We start from the raw sequence: 16,175 nt of genomic DNA on the forward strand, positions 1-16,175 counted from the left end.
TAAGTCTCATTTTTTCACATTCATCCCTTCCAATAGTAATGAGCACATCTTAGTTACAATAATTGTATTAAATTTTTAACATTAAAAGCACCGAGGGAGCATTTCAAAGCTGCCTCTCTTGATCTGACAGCCACAGAGGGATCCTCTTGAGCACAGTTTACTGTAAAGAGAGAATATTTTCATTGCTAAAAGGAGACGTGAGAGAAAGAAAATTAACATTTGTTGATCACACAATATGTAGTAGGCACGAGGCTAGATATCTCTTCTCAGTCTTTTTTATAATAACCTCATGAGGTAGGAAATAGTATGCTCATCTTATAAACATAGCTTAGAGATGACGTATTTTGGCGAAAGACACAGGACTAGAAGATGAGTAAAGCTGGGGTTGAACCCAAGTCTACCTGGCTATGGAGCCCATGTACTTGCCTCAGTGTATTCTGTTGCCTTCTAACATCATGGCAGTATGAAAAGCACTGCACTAAGGAGGAAAAAAACTGGGTCTAAACTCATTTATAGATGTGAAGCCATGAGAAACTTTGGCTTCTGGGCCACTGTCTCTCAATTTGTCAAGTGAGAATAAAATACCCCTCAAGTTGGTTGTGAGACTCAAATAAGATTGTTTATGTGTAAATCCTTTGTAGAAAATAGTTATGCCCAACTTGTGTTCACCTGTATGGTGGCCATTCTACTACAGACTTTTAAAGTAGCTATTAATTTAATTATTATAAAAACCTTATGTAGTTATTTATATCCCCACTTTACATAAGGAAACTGAGGCACAGAGAGGCTAAGTAACTTGCCCAAGGTCACACAGTGAGCTAAGATGCAGAACCGGGATTTGAACTCAGGAAACCAGGATCTAGAATGCAAGTTAGTAAGCACTGCTGTATATTGTACTATAAAATGCAGGGATTAGTATGATAATTTCAAACATCAAAATAAGTATCAAAAGAATACAAGAATTTAGGCAAGATCAGTGTCATCTAACAGCTTTGGAGAAGTGGAGATGTAACTGTTCAACATCCTGGCTTCAAAAATGTGCCATAAGACTTCTTTTAAATAAGGTCAATCTAGTCCACTATCACATGAGGATGGAATCAGGCAGTCCTTGTGGTTCTACTTGGGCCCAGTAGCAATACTTAGACTAGCTAAAACATTCCACTCTTCCCAGGGAGACTCAAGTGTCTTGGTGACATGCTCACTAAAGAAGAATTCAAAGGATCCTAGCAGGACAGCACGCCCTTAGAGACATAAGCAGAATACTTATGCTCATAATACAAACATAAAAAGAGGGAACTCTTCTTGGAGATTTATGTTAACAAGGCCCAGAATTCAAAATATACTTTTTTGGCTTCAGTCCACTCCCAGCCCTGACCTCATAAGTATGACCTCATAACTCTACAAGCATTCTTTTCCTCTGGGCCTGAATGTGGCCTTAGAACACTTGTCAACACAAATCTCGGACTTTACTACTAATTTCCACTCTGGTCTTTATTATTTCCTTTCTTCTGCTTGCTCTCGGGTTTGTTTGCTCTTCTTTTTTTTCCCTGTGTCTTCAGGTGAAAGTTTAGTTTATTGATTTGAGATGTTTCTTCCTTTTTAATATAGGCATTTACATGTATAAATTTCCCTCTAAGCACTGTTTTAACTGCAACCCATGAGTTTTGGTATGTTGTGTCTTTATTTTCATTCATCTCAAATTTTCTATTTTCTAATATCCATTTTGATTTCTTCTTTAATCCATTGTTTTTTTTTAGGGGTGCGATTGTTTAATTTCTACATTTCTGTGTGTTTTGCAAATTTCTTTCTGTTATTGATTTCTAACTTTATTCCACTGTGGTTAGAGAACATATTTTGTGTAATTTTATCTTTTAAAATTGATTGAGGTTTGTTTTATGATCTAGCATATGGTCTATGCCGCAGAATGTTCTATGTGCATTTGAGAAGAATGTATGTTCTGCTGTTGTTGGGTGAAGTGTTCTATGCATGTCTCTTAGGTCTACAGATATAAATCTCTGTAGATTTATAGTGTTGGTCAAGTCAGACAGGAGTCAGGGGAAGGAGGGTTGGGTGAGAACTAGGGAGTGGGGATTCAAAGCTAAGGGAACTGAGTATGCGAAAGTCATGAGGCAGAAAAGAACTTGTCACACTCAAGTAGGAAAGCCAGCTGTGAACAAGGGGAGAATGACAGATAAAGTTGGTAGGGCCCAGACATGAAAGGCTTATAAACTGGGATAAGTGTATACATCAGACCTCATTTAACCCTAATTATCTCCCAAAGGCCCCATCTCCAAATACTATCACATCAGTATTAGGCTTAGGGCTAATATTAGAGTTAGGGCTTCAGCATGTGAATTTTGAAGGGACACAGTTCAGTCCTTTCAGTCCATGGCACTCCTCCTGGTCTCCCCAAACTCCAAACATCTCAGAGAGACTTGTCTGACCACTAGTCTGTTTTAGAGACCTTCCTTTGTTCCCATAGTACACTGTGCATGCTTCCATCACAGAACTGGTCATGCTGAACTACAACTGCCCAACAGACCCAGCTTCCTGAGTGGTACCTGGCCTTATTCATCTCTATATCCCAAGGGCCTAGCATAGTGCCTAGCGTAGAACAGTTGTTCAATAAATTTTGTTAAGTGGATAAATCATTCTTGAGCAACACACTATTACTAGAAATGCCTCCTTTATTTTAAAATAGTGACCAGATATTTGGAAGAGAACTAACTAAAATGTTAAAAATATACATCTGTGGTGCATAAACATACTCAGAGGGAAGAATATATTTTAACTTGATTTAAGCTTCCTGATGACAGGATAGATTTTGGGAAAATGTGGTTCTACAATGCAGATTCCACCTTACATGAGGAGTGCAGAGCTGCTTGTGGCTACGGAGATGCCTTCGTGTATGCAAATGCTGACATGTCTGACTAATGTAGTCTCCCTCTCTTTTGAGTTAAAAAGAAGATTCTTACCTGAATTTTTTTCAATGCAAATAGAAGCATAAATAAAGATTTATGTAGAAATTGCAGATGGCTGAGACAGAATGAATGCGTAAAAGAGGTCAGATGAGAACAAAAACATTCATGCTAAAGTTGTCTCCATAAAAACCTTCATATTTCTGTGGCTGTGGTTTGTTTTGTGTTTTTATATAATATTTATTGTTTACTATACTCCAGGCACTTAAGCATCTAACATACCTTATCTCATTTATCCACATGACAGCCCTGGGAGGTAAACTAGTTGATTTTAGTTTATGCTCTGAGTTTGTTACTAGCGTTCATGGACTAATCAGGATTTGGGGGTAGATCCTTAGATATATTTGCTAACATGCCCAACCATAGTAGGCCTGGCTTCTCAATTATAAATATGACTGTTATCTCACTTTTACTTTTCCGACAAATAAATGAACATTTGTGCATTTACTATTCTGGACTGATAGAATCTTTCTTTAAGGTTAAACATTGTTCATTGAAAAACCTTTCCAAGGACTCATTATCGTTTGAATGTAGCCATTCTTTTTACTTCCTCTTGTGTTTGTGGTTAATTGAGGAATTGTAACGAATCCAAAGAGTAAGTCATTATGACTGACTAAGGCTTCAAACTCTTGAGGAAATGCGGAGTGCCATGAACCACAACCAAGACAATTTATCTAAGCCCAGTCCCAGCTTCAAAGATCCATAGAAGGATTGCTTTGTGTTGTGACTATACAAGGATTAGGGAACTCCTTGGCCTTAGTGTATGAAGATGCAGAGGAAGCCAATTGTACAGTTACTGGAGTAAACAATGCTCCCAGGAGTCCCTTCTTTATTCCCCCAGGCCTCGAAATGATAAGAAAGAGCTGAAAGTCTCCTGTACCTTTCACCTGAGTCTTTCTCTGGATTTTTTTCAAGAACTGTTCTTGTTCCTTGGTGAAAACCTCTCTCTCAAAAATCCTTCCAGAAATACTCCCTAAATATTATTGTATTAGAATATTCTAAAACACAAACTTTTAACTCCTGGAGTCACTCAGCTTTGTAAAAGATCATTAAATTTAGAGAAATAAAAGTAGTCAGTCTGGTGGGTTTGCAATCAGTGGTTTCTACCACATGACTGTGAGTAATCATCAGATTACACAGTGTAGGTTATGCAGGTTCAAATTTAGATACATGTGCTTAACATAGTAAAGGATGAATTTACACCTGGGCATTTTTTTTACACCATGTAACTATTTATGAAGCACTTAATTTGAAGATTATACTTGGAGATATTATAATAAATTGTGATAGTGCATTTTACTCAGTTTACATTTAGTTTCAGGATGCTAGCATTCTATAAAATGTATTTCAAGGCTACCTAAAAAAGACAAAATAGACACTCTTTAAGCAGTTTACAAGATACAGATCTTTATCTCCTACAAAGGAAGGGGAACAAGAAAGCTGTAAATAATAAGTTCTGAATAGGAACGACATAAACTGCCTAATCAATGTCTTCCAGAACTGGCGAGTGACACCTCTTTGTTTTTTGCAAATAAAAACCTTCTTACCATCACAATATAAACCATTATCTCTGCAGGCAAGGTATATTTAGAAATGTACAAAATGTACATTTCCTGCCAGCCTCTAGATCAGTAGGTGGAGATCTAAAGTCATGCAAATATTACAGTAAATGCAGGCAACCAATTTCTAATTATTCCATATCAGCAGATTTGTGAGGAATATAATTTATTAAAAAAGAACAGTTTATGATCAGCAGACCTTGGTTATGACTGTTTAGGAATTCAGTGCATTTTGATCTAATCACAAAATCAAAATATTCATGAAACACAATGATATCTCCCCAAAGCAGCCGGGCAGCCATTAATTTTGAAATTCGGGTAATTTATTAACACTTATCTGAAGCTGTAAAAGCTTACCTCTGTGTTTGTAATACGGGGAAAACTGAAAGCAGTTTTAAAACTGATTCCTAATGATTTATAATGGTTTGCTGTAATTTGAGCCAGAAATTCAATTAAAATGTATGTTTAGTTTTGTTTCAAGATCTTTAGTTAAAAATTCTATTAAAATTCTATTTCCTTCTTGCATTAAATGTATCTGTTATCTGCATATACAAGAAATATAAGAGAATTCTATCATTTATTCCCCAGTCTCCATAAATGCTTCAAAAAAGCATTCATTTTTATTTCATAATTCTGCTAAGGTAGCATTTGGAATTTATATATAGTAGAGGAAGAATAACTGTATATTCCTATTTCTCAGTAAGGAAAGAAATCTAACACTGAATACTTTAGGAACAAGTCAAGTGATCTTTGCCACTTTATCAAACTAGAGGAAAACAAACAAAATGAAACAGACATTTTTGGCTCCAAATTATTCACCTAATAGGTTGTCCCTGAGGTATTTAAAAAAATATAACTTTCCAGAGAAAGGGGTAGGAGTTGGGGTGAAGTGGGGACGGGGAGACTGCTCAGTCCCCCTGAAACAAATGCAAACAGATTAAAAAAAACTTTGAAAAAGTTGTCCTCAGATATGAGATTCTTTAGGTTCTTATTTTCTCTAGACATGAGTTTGGTAAGTCGCTTAAAGGAGAACCCCATTGGCTCTTGCTTTTTGTTTTCTGCTATTTTCTTGAACTGCATGAAATCTTGCAATGATTACTCGATGCAAACATTTTATGGCTTGTGTCTTAATGGTTTTTGGTAGCAAGAGCCTATAAGCAGAAATAGTAATGATGCTATAATTTATTGAGCATTTGCTATGTGTGGATGAATGAATTACATGGATTTTTAAATAGTTCAATCGCCTCAATAGTATTTGTATTATATACAGATATTATTATTCATATTTTACTAAAGTGGCGGCAGAGGCACAAAGTTTCATAGAGCTGATAAGTGGAAGAGCTAGGATTCGAATCTAGAAGGGTTATGACTGATCTCCTTTTCAGTTTGATCATATGGTGATGGGGGGTGGATGACGGGCCTTCAGTTCATAAAGCCAAGAGTTGGGATGAAAGGAGCTAACTCTGAGTTTGTGGACTGTTTCTGAGAAAGGGGAAGATTTGGTTAACAAAAGCTGATAGGCACCGGGAAGAAGCAGAATGGCACTTTGCTTGGTGTATCTCTTGTATTCTAATAATTCCAAGGTTGTGGCCCTACTTGTCTTCCTTCTCGTGGGGAATTGGGGACCCGAGCAGGGTGCAGAGCTTGAGGGATGTAGAGCTGAGTGTCAAATACCAGAACACAAACAAGGTAAATAATAGAAAACTTGGTCACCAAGCCAAATGAGTTGAGAGAAAAAGAGAAAGAAAGAAAGAACAAAAAGCAAGAACAAGCAAGTAAGCCAAGTTATAATGTCATACGAGCCTGTGACAGAGGGAAGCCTAGGAATGAGACTGTAGAAAAGCCAAAGGAAGGGAGATAGGCCTGGAGCAATTCCCAAGTGGAGGAGGTTTTAATGCTGTCCTGACAGTCCTCCATGAGGATGAACTGAAATCATAAAAAGGGATAGACACCAGTAGACCACGCACTTTTATTTGACTACTCCCTTAGACAGAATCACACTGAGATTTCCCTTTGCTTACTTGTTGAAAGTTACTAATGGCCAGTGAGTTTCTATTTTGTACTCCCAGGTGGGCCAGGGTCTGACAGCTCTTCCCTACCCATACTAGGGTTCCTGATATGGGGTCATCAGAATCAGGGCAGGGTTTTATTGGACTAGGCTTGTTGATAAATAATGGAAGTCAGGGTGGATGCCAGAACTGCTGTGAAAGTGGGTGTTGATAGAAGCAGATTCAGGGATGAGGTAGGTGGCACAATTGTATTGATATTACAGATGGGTACCATATTGATGGAGGAATTTTTCTAGGCATTAATATGTTCCATGTATCCATCAGACAACAATGGCTAGGTAGACATGAATCTGAAAGGCCTTAAACAATGTTACTAAAGCAGTGTTGCAAACTGGGATTCATGGTCAGAGGGAGCAGGTAGAGTAGAGGTAAGGAAAATGGGAGATCAGGAGTCAAAATGTACCACAGCTACCAGAATGGTCTCATGGTTGAGGAAAAGGTAGTCAGAGATGCAGGGTAAGGTAGTCAGAGATGCAGTATTTGAGGATATCCTGGGAGCAACGTTCCCTTGGGTTGGCTTGGCCCATACTTGACACCTGCACCATTTCCTGTTGTGGGTGTGCCCTCCAGCAGTCTCTACACTTTGTTAAAAAGTTTGCATGGGCCAGGCTGGCTAGCCAGATGGCCCTATGGCATAACCACAGTGTCTAGATTCAAGTCTTCCTGGCATGTTTATATAGTTGACTACTCTTCTAGAATAGGTCCTTTGGCATTCTGAACTTCCCAAGGCCAGGCTTGGGAAGCCCTGAATTTTGGGGAATATGAGGCTAAGTGCTAGGTGAATTGTCCAATTATATTCTTGATGAGGAGGAAGTTTTGGACTCTGTTAGAAAATACCTTCTGTCAGGCAACATACTTGCCCTATGCTGGGCACGAGAACGATTGATAGGGACGTTCTGCAAGATGCAGTCATTTCTCTTTACAGAATTCTGATGTCACGCAGACGGCATGTGTTTCTTGGGAGGTGGCCAAGTCACGAGCCTCTAGCCATGTTCAAAATGGATGCAGGGGCTTCCCTGGTGGCGCAGTGGTTGAGAATCTGCCTGCCAATGCAGGGGACACGGGTTCGAGCCCTGGTCTGGGAAGATCCCACGTGCCGCGGAGCAACTACGCCCGTGAGCCACAGCTACTGAGCCTGCGCGTCTGGAGCCTGTGCTCCGCAACAAGAGAGGCCGCGACAGTGAAAAGCCTGTGCACCGGGCTTCCCTGGTGGCGCAGTGACTGAGAATCTGCCTGCCAATGCAGGGGACACGGGTTCGAGCCCTGGTCTGGGAAGATCCCACATGCCACAGAGCAACTAGGCCCGTGAGCCACAACTACTGAGCCTGCGCGTCTGGAGCCTGTGCTCCTCAACAAGAGAGGCCACGATAGTGAGAGGCCCGCACACCGCGATGAAGAGTGGCCCCCGCTCGCCACAACTAGAGAAAGCCCTCGCACAGAAACGAAGACCCAACACAGCCGTAAATAATAAATAAATAAATAAAAAAAAAAAAAAAAAAAAAAGCCTGCGCACCGCGATGAAGAGTGGCCCCCGCTTGCCAGAACTAGAGAAAGCCCTCGCACAGAAACGAAGACCCAACACAGCCAAATAAATAAATAAATAAATAAATAAATAAATAAATAAATAAAATCCAGCCATTCATTTAAAAAAAAAAAAAATGGATGCAGTTACCTCTGAGTTGACTTGTGGCTATGGCTCCCTCTACAGGCTCCCCGATGTGGCCGAGCCAAGAATGCATAATAAGCAAAAATGGAGTAAATGATGATTAGGGAGCAAGATGACAGCTGTGGAAGAATTATAAACAAAAGAAGGTTTAGGACCACATGTGGGCGACTTAGAGACTGTGAGATGACCCTGGTTCCCCATGCCCTTCTCCCCTCCACTGCATGGGAATTGAGCGAAAATCCTTACACAAGAATTATTGGGCTTTTTCTGAGCACTTAGCCTTTTTGTTTGCAATGAATTGTCTCTGTTAACTAAATTTCTTCCTATAACCTTATAATAAGGGTGCTTTTTCTGCAAGGCAGATGGCATATGAAAGGAATATCTCTAAAGGCTATTTGTAGAAGACTGTGACTGACAAAAGAGTTACATGGCAAGGGTTACATTCCCAAGGTTTACCCGGGCAAGACAAAATCAAAAGGCCTTGAAATAAAGTTACTGATGCTGAGTGACTGTTAAATAATGCTGCCTTTAAGAACTGGGATGGGACGTGCCATCATTTGATTCCATTTACAAAAATCTAATAGACAGTAGCGTCCTGGGGTTATTAAAAATAACATTAAAACACTAAAAAACATGTTGGGAAATACCTGTTTTTATGATTCTAAAATATTCAATATAATATAAAATTGGAAATAACTTGTTAAAAATCAGGATAATTCATTCAGAATTAATTGTCATAGCAAGTAAATGAATACATATTCTTTTGGCAGATATTCATTTATTGGTTCATGTTTTAAATTCATCAGTTAACTTCAAAGCAATACCGTTATTCCTTTACCATCAAACTTCTTGAAAAAATGTTTTACGTTTGATGATTTTACTTCCTCCACATTGTCTCTTCACCCTGCTATGTAGTCTAGTTTATGTTCCTCCTATTCTAATGAAACTGCTTTCATTAAGTTCTCTAATAATCTTGTAATTATCAATCTGTATGGCTTGTTTCTAACCATCATACTTCTCGATTTCTGTAAGGTATGTCTTCCTGTCAGTCACTCACTGCTTACCAGTCTCCCTTCTTTTCAGTTTTTATCAAGCTCTCTTGCTCTCTTTGAGTCTTCTTCTTCCTTCCTTCCCAGTCCATTTTGTGGTTTCCTAGGATTCTGTCCTTGATTCATTCCCAGGATCAAACCCATGTTCCAGTCCCTTGGGTCAGGCTTTTTTCTAGGCTGTCCTATCCCAGACAAAGGTAAGGGCAGGTGGTACCCATTTTATATCATACTAAAGTTTGTTATGTTCTTAGCTCTATTTCTGGGTTACTATTCTCTTCCATTACTTTGTCTATGTAGTCTTATCACATCTTCAATCACTGCAGCTTTATAATATATTGAGCTCTGGGAAGGTTAGCATCTCCCTTCCTTTGTTAAACTTTTTTTTTTCAAAATGTCTTTAGCCATATATTGCTGTTTATTATACTTTGACAAATATTGATGTAGTTTGTAGTGTTCTGTGTGTTTCTCATGTTTCATGTTGCCCTAAAGAGAAACTTTCATTGCAGTTATAAGGAAGGCTTTTGACAATGAATTCTGATAAACGTATAGGGTTTTGTGAAAAAAGCCCTGGATGAAACAGAAGATACAGATTCTAGCTATGACTCTGAACAGGTTACAATTTCTTCTTCTTAAATTAATTTTTATTGGAGTATAGTTGATTTACAATGTTGTGTTAGTTTCTGCTGTACAGCAAAGTCAATCAGTTATACATATACATATATCCACTCTTTTTTTTTGGCTGCGTTGGGTCTTTGTTGCTGGGCGCGGGCTTTTTCTAATTGCAGCGAGTGGGGCTACTCTTCGTTGCGGTGCATGAGCTTCTCATTGCAGTGGCTTCTCTTGTAGCAGAGCACAGGCTCTAGGTGAGTGGGCTTCAGTAGCTGTGGCTCGTGGGCTCTAGAGTGCAGGCTCAGTAGTTGTGGCTCACAGGCTCTATAGCACAGGCTCAGTAGTTGTGGTGCACGGGCTTAGTTGCTCTGCGGCATGTGGGATCTTCCCGGACCAGGGATCGAACCCATGTCCCCTGCATTGACAGGCAGATTCTTAACCACTGCGCCACCAGGAAAGTCTCTATATCCACTCTCTTTTAGATTCTTTTCCCGTATAGGTCATTACAGAGTACTGAGTGGAGTTCCCTGTGCTCTACAGTAGGTTCTTATTAGTTATTTATTTTATATATAGTAGTGTGTATGTGTCAGTCCCAATCTCCCAGTTTATCCCTCCCTCCCCTCTTTTTCTCCCTTGGTAATCACAAGTTTGTTTTCTACATCTGTGACTCTATTTCTGTTTTGTAAATCAGTTCATTTGTACCATTTTTTTAAGATTCAATTTCTTTTACTATCACCTTCTCACTTAAAAAGTGAGAGGCTTGTTCTACACAATTTTAAGCTTTCTTTCAACTCAACCTTTTTACATACAGAGTTCTGATGTTAGAAGTTTAAATAATTTATTTATACATACATTTATTGTTTCATTAAGTTTCTGAACACTTGGGAACAATGGTGGGAATGGTGGTAGGGATGGGATGGAAGGAGGCAAGGGGATAAGCCTATGTATAAAATACAGTTCTAATCTTCAAGTAATTTACTAGATATATTTGTTTATCTCTGACACTAGACTGTAAACTCAGGAAGGGCAGAGCTTACACTTTTTTTCTTGTGCCTTCTTACAAATAATAAATGCACATACAGGTGATTTGTTGAATGGATAAGCACTGACTTCTACAAATCAGAAGAACATTTTGGGGGACCCTCCAAAGCGACTAAGGCAACAACCCCATAGCCTTCTTTCCCCAACTGTCCTTGTCTATGAAAATCAACCTCTTCCTGTTTTAATCAGCCAACTCAGTTTTGTCTTCCATCCTACATTCTTGGGCCTAAGCTCCAGCGACTCAAGATGAGAAGCTGAGTACACAGTAGGATAAATACCAGACTCCTGCCAGCCCCTTAGTCAATTCGAATACATGAGGCAACAGAAATGGGACGAGGGACTTAACCCAATCACCACTCAGGATTTTCAGATATTTCCCAAGATCCCTCTCTTTCTTATTTCCAATCTTCCTTCACTTTCATCCTGTCTCTTGTTACTCCTGAACTTATCTCTTCTTGTGATTCTTTGGAGTTGGTTTTCATACTTGATATGTCTTGTTTAAATCACAGCTTTTCCTGACTCTGAAGGTCTGCCAATCTGGCTATGGGTATCCCAAGACTGTTTTGTGTAGAAACCTCTGTCCAGCAAAATGCCACCCTGAATTTTAATCTTGTCCCCTCCACTTATACTTACCTAGACCACCTCCCTCACCCTGTGAAGAATTGACTATCCAGAATCATTGGGTAGCCCCAGAATAAACTTCCAAACTGAAGAGAAAGTGCTGCTACTGAGAGAGTGTTGGGAATCTATGGTTTTTCCTTTTTTTTAATTTAAAAATTGTGGTTAAATACACATAATATAAAATTGACCATGTTGGGCTTCCTTGGTGGTGCAGTGGTTGAGAATCTGCCTGCTAATGCAGGGGACACAGGTTTGAGCTCTGGTCTGGGAAGATCCCACATGCCGCGGAGCAACTAGGCCCGTGAGCCACAACTACTGAGCCTGCACGTCTGGAGCCTGTGCTCCGCAACAAGAGAGGCCACAATAGTGAGAGGCCCGCGCACCACGATGAAGAGTGGCCCCCGCTTGCCGCAACTAGAGAAAGCCCTAGCACAGAAGCGAAGACCTAACATAGCAATCAATCAATCAATCAATCAATCAATCTTAAAAAAAAAAAACTGACCATGTTAACCATTTTAAGTGTAGAGTTCAGTGGTATTAAGTACATTCATATTTTTGGGCAAACATCATCATTCTCCATCTCCAGAATGCTTTCCATCTTGCAAAACTGGGACTCTACGCCCATTAAATGACAACTTCCTATTCCCCTCTCTTCCCAGCCCCCGGCAACCACCTTTCTACTTTCTGTCTCCATGAATTTGACTATTCTAAGTACCTCATATAAATGGTATCATACAGTAATCGTTTTTCTGTGTGTGTGACTGGCTTATTTTACTTAGAATAATGTCCTCAAGTTTCATCCATGCTATAGTACCTATCAGAATTTCCTTCCTGTTTAAGGCTGAATATTATTCCATTGTCCATGTATATCACATTTTGCTTATTTATTCATCCATCAATGGACACTTGTATTGCTTCCATGTTTTACCTATTGTAAATAATGCTGCTATGAAATTTGGTGTGCAAATATCTCCTCGAGACCTTACTTGCAATTCTTTTGGGCATATGCCAAATTGCTAGATCATATGATAATTCTATTTTTAATTTTTTTGAGGAACTGTCATACTGTTTTCCACAGCAGCTGTGCCATTTTATATTCCTAGCAACAGTGCACAAGTGTTCCAATTGCTCCATATCCTTGCCAACACGTTATTTTCTGAGTTTTTAAATTTTATTTATTTATTTATTTATTTATTTATTTATTTATGGCTGTATTGCGTCTTCATTGCTGCACGTGGGCTTTCTCCAGTTGCACTGAGCAGGGCCTATTCTTTGTTGCAGTGCACGGGCTTCTCATTGCTGTGGCTTCTCTTGTTGTGGAGCACAGGCTCTAGACGTGTGGGCTTCAGTAGTTGTGGCACGTGGGCTCAGTAGCTGTGGCTCGTGGCCTCTAGAGTGCAGGCTCAGTAGTTTTGGTGCATGGGATTAGTTGCTCCGCGGCATGTGGGATCTTCCCGGACCAGGGATCAAACCTGTGTTCCCTGCATTGGCAGGCAGATTCTTAACAACTGCGCCACCAGGGAAACCCTGAGGTTTTTTTTAAATAGTAATCATTCTAATGGGTGTGAAGTGGTAGCTCCTTGTGCATTAAAAATGACTGCATTTTTCTAGTGATTCATGACGTTAAGGATTCTTTTTTATGTGCTTATCAGTCATTTGTGTATCTTCTTTGGAGAAATGTCTATTCAAGTCCTTTGCTCACAGGAGCCTATGTTTAAAAAACTTGAATCAAATCTTTTTTTACTTTTTTCAAGTTTTCCAGGATTTAACTTTACTTCAGTAAACAGCCAATTTTTGCCTCTTCTATGAAGCTATCTCTGATTTCCCTAGGTGAAATTAGCTGCTTTTCTTTCTTGTTTTCATCTGTATCTTCTATAGCCTCTTTTTTTTTCTGTATTATTTTTCTTTTACCGTTTTTATTGGAGTATAATTGCTTTACAATGGTGTGTTAGTTTCTGCTTTATAACAAAGTGAATCAGTTATACATATACATATATCCCCATATCTCTTCCCTCTTGCATCTCCCTCCCTCCCACCCTCCCTATCCCACCCCTCTATGTAGTCACAAAGCACGGAGCTGATCTCCCTGTGCTATGCAGCTGCTTCCCAGTAGCTATCGGTTTTACATTTGGTGTGTTTAATGTTGTCCCAGAGGTCTCTGAGACTGTTCTCAATTCTTTTCATTCTTTTTTCTTTATTCTGCTCTGCAGTAGTTATTTCCACTATTTTACCTTCCAGGTCACTTATCCGTTCTTCTGCCTCAGTTATTCTGCTATTGATTCCTTCTAGAGAATTTTAACTTTCATTTATTGTGTTGTTCATCATTGTTTGTTTGCTCTTTAGTTCTTCTAGGTCCTTGTTAAACGTTTCTTGTAGTTTCTCCATTCTATTTCCAAGATTTTGGATCATCTTTACTATCATTACTCTGAATTCTTTTTCAGGTAGACTGCCTACTTCCTCTTCATTTGTTTGGTCTGGTGGGTTTTTACCTTGCTCCTTTATCTGCTGCGTGTTTCTCTGTCTTCTCATTTTGCTTAACTTACTGTGTTTGGGGTCTCCTTTTTGCAAGCTGCATGTTCGTAGTTTCTGGGTTTTTTTGGTGTCTGCTCCCAGTGGCTAAGTTTGGTTCAGTGGGTTGTGTAGTCTTCCTGGTGGAGGGGACTAGTGCCTGTGGTCTGGTGGATGAGGCTGGATCTTGTCTTTCTGGTGGGTAGGTCCATGTCTGGTGGTGTGTTTTGTGGTGTCTGTAACCTTATTATGATTTTAGGCAGACTCTCTGCTAATGGGTGGGGTTGTGTTCCTGTCTTGCTAGTTGTTTGGCATTGGGTGTCCAGCACTGTAGCTTGCTGGTCGTTGAGTGGAGCTGGGTCTTGGCGTTGAGATGGAGATGTCTGGGAGATTTTTGCCGTTTGATATTACGTGGAGCTCGTAGGTCTCTGGTGGACCAATGTCCTGAACTTGGCTCTCCCACCTCAGAGGCACAGCCCTGACGCCTGGCTGGAGCAACAAGACCCTCTCAGCCACATGGCTCAGAATAAAAGGGAGAAAAAAAGAAAGAAATGATAAAATAAAACAAAATAAAATGTAAAAGTTATTAAAAAAAAAACAAAAAATAATTATTAAAAATTCTTTTTTAAGTAATTAAAATAAAAGAACGAAAGAACAACCAAACCAAAAAACAAATCCGCCAATGATAACAGGTGCTGAAACTATACTAAAATAAAAAAACAGACAGACAGAACCCTAGCATTTTACAAATGGTAAAAGCAAAGCTATACAGACAAAATCACACACAGAAGCCTAGGCATACACACTCTCAAAAAGAGAAAAAGGGAAAAAATATATATATATCTTTGCTCCCAAAGTCCACCTCCTCAATTTGGGATGATTCGTTGTCTATTCAGGTATTCCACAGATGCAGGCACATCAAGTTGACTGTGGAGATTTAATTCGCTGCTCCTGAGGCTGCTGGGAGAAATTTCCCTTTCTCTTCTTTGTTCGCACAGCTCCTGGGCATGAGCTTTGGATTTGGCCCTGCCTCTGCGTGTAGGTCGCCTGAGGACATCTTTTCTTGGCTCAGACAGGACGGGGTTAAAGGAGCAGCTGCTTCGGGGGCTCTGGCTCACTCAGGCCGGGGGGAGGGAGGGGTACGGAGGAGGCGGGGCGAGCCTGCGGCGGCAGAGGCCGGCGGGAAGTTGCAGCAGCCTGAGGCGCGCCGTGCGTTCTCCCGGGGAAGTTGTCCCTGGATCACGGGACCCTGGCAGTGGCGGGCTGCACAGGCTCCCGGGAGGGGCGGTGTGGAGAGTGACCTGTGCTTGCACACAGGCTTCTTGATGGCAGCAGCAGCAGCCTTAGCGTCTCATGCCCGTCTCTGGGATCCGCGCTGATAACCGGCTCGCGCCGTCTCTGTAGCTCGTTTAGGCGGCGCTCTGAATCCCCTCTCCTCACGCGGCGAAACAAAGAGGCAAGAAAAAGTCTCTTGCCTCTTCGGCAGCTGCAGACTTTTTCCTGGACCCCCTCCCGGCTAGCTGTGGCGCATTAACCCCTTCAGGCTGTGTTCACGCCGCCAACCCCAGGCCTCTCCCTGCGATCCGACCGAAGCCGGAGCCTCAGCTCCCAGCCCCGCCCGCCCCGGCGGGTGAGCAGACAAGCCTCTCGCGCTGCTGAGTGCTGCTCGGCACCGATCCTGCGTGCGGGAGTCTCTCCGCTTTGCCCTCCGCACCCCTGTGGCTGCGCTCTCCTCCGTGGCTCCGAAGCTCCCCCCCCACCGCCACCCGCAGTCTCCGCCCGCGAAGGGGCTTCCTAGTGCGTGGAAACCTTTCCTCCTTCACAGCTCCCTCCCACTGGTGCAGGTCCCGTCCCTATTCTTTGTCTCTGTTTTTTCTTTTTTCCTTTGCCCTACCCAGGTATGTGGGGAGTTTCTTACCTTTTGGGAGGTCTGAGGTCTTCTGCCAGCGTTCAGTAGGTGTTCTGTAGGAGTTGTTCCACATGTAGATGTATTTCTGATGTGTTTGTGGGGAGGAAGGTGATCTCCGTGTCTTACTCTTCCGCCATCTTGAAGCTCCTCTCTATAGCCTCTTAAA

The 16,175-nt window shown here is 41.0% G+C and overlaps 1 long non-coding RNA gene across 1 annotated transcript in view; it reads right to left on the reverse strand.

The window, feature by feature from the left end:
• The window catches only part of LOC309647230, a 92,132-nt gene extending 76,731 nt beyond the window's left edge, over window positions 1-15,401 (reverse strand). The window contains exon 1 of the long non-coding RNA XR_014255870.1: window positions 8,279-15,401. This is a non-coding gene — a long non-coding RNA (uncharacterized lncRNA). The remainder of the gene's footprint in view (window positions 1-8,278) is intronic.
• Window positions 15,402-16,175: the final 774 nt, after the last annotated feature.

This window comes from Balaenoptera physalus (assembly GCF_965194825.1).
Source record: "Balaenoptera physalus genome assembly, chromosome: 17".
NCBI classification, from domain to species: Eukaryota; Metazoa; Chordata; class Mammalia; order Artiodactyla; family Balaenopteridae; genus Balaenoptera; species Balaenoptera physalus.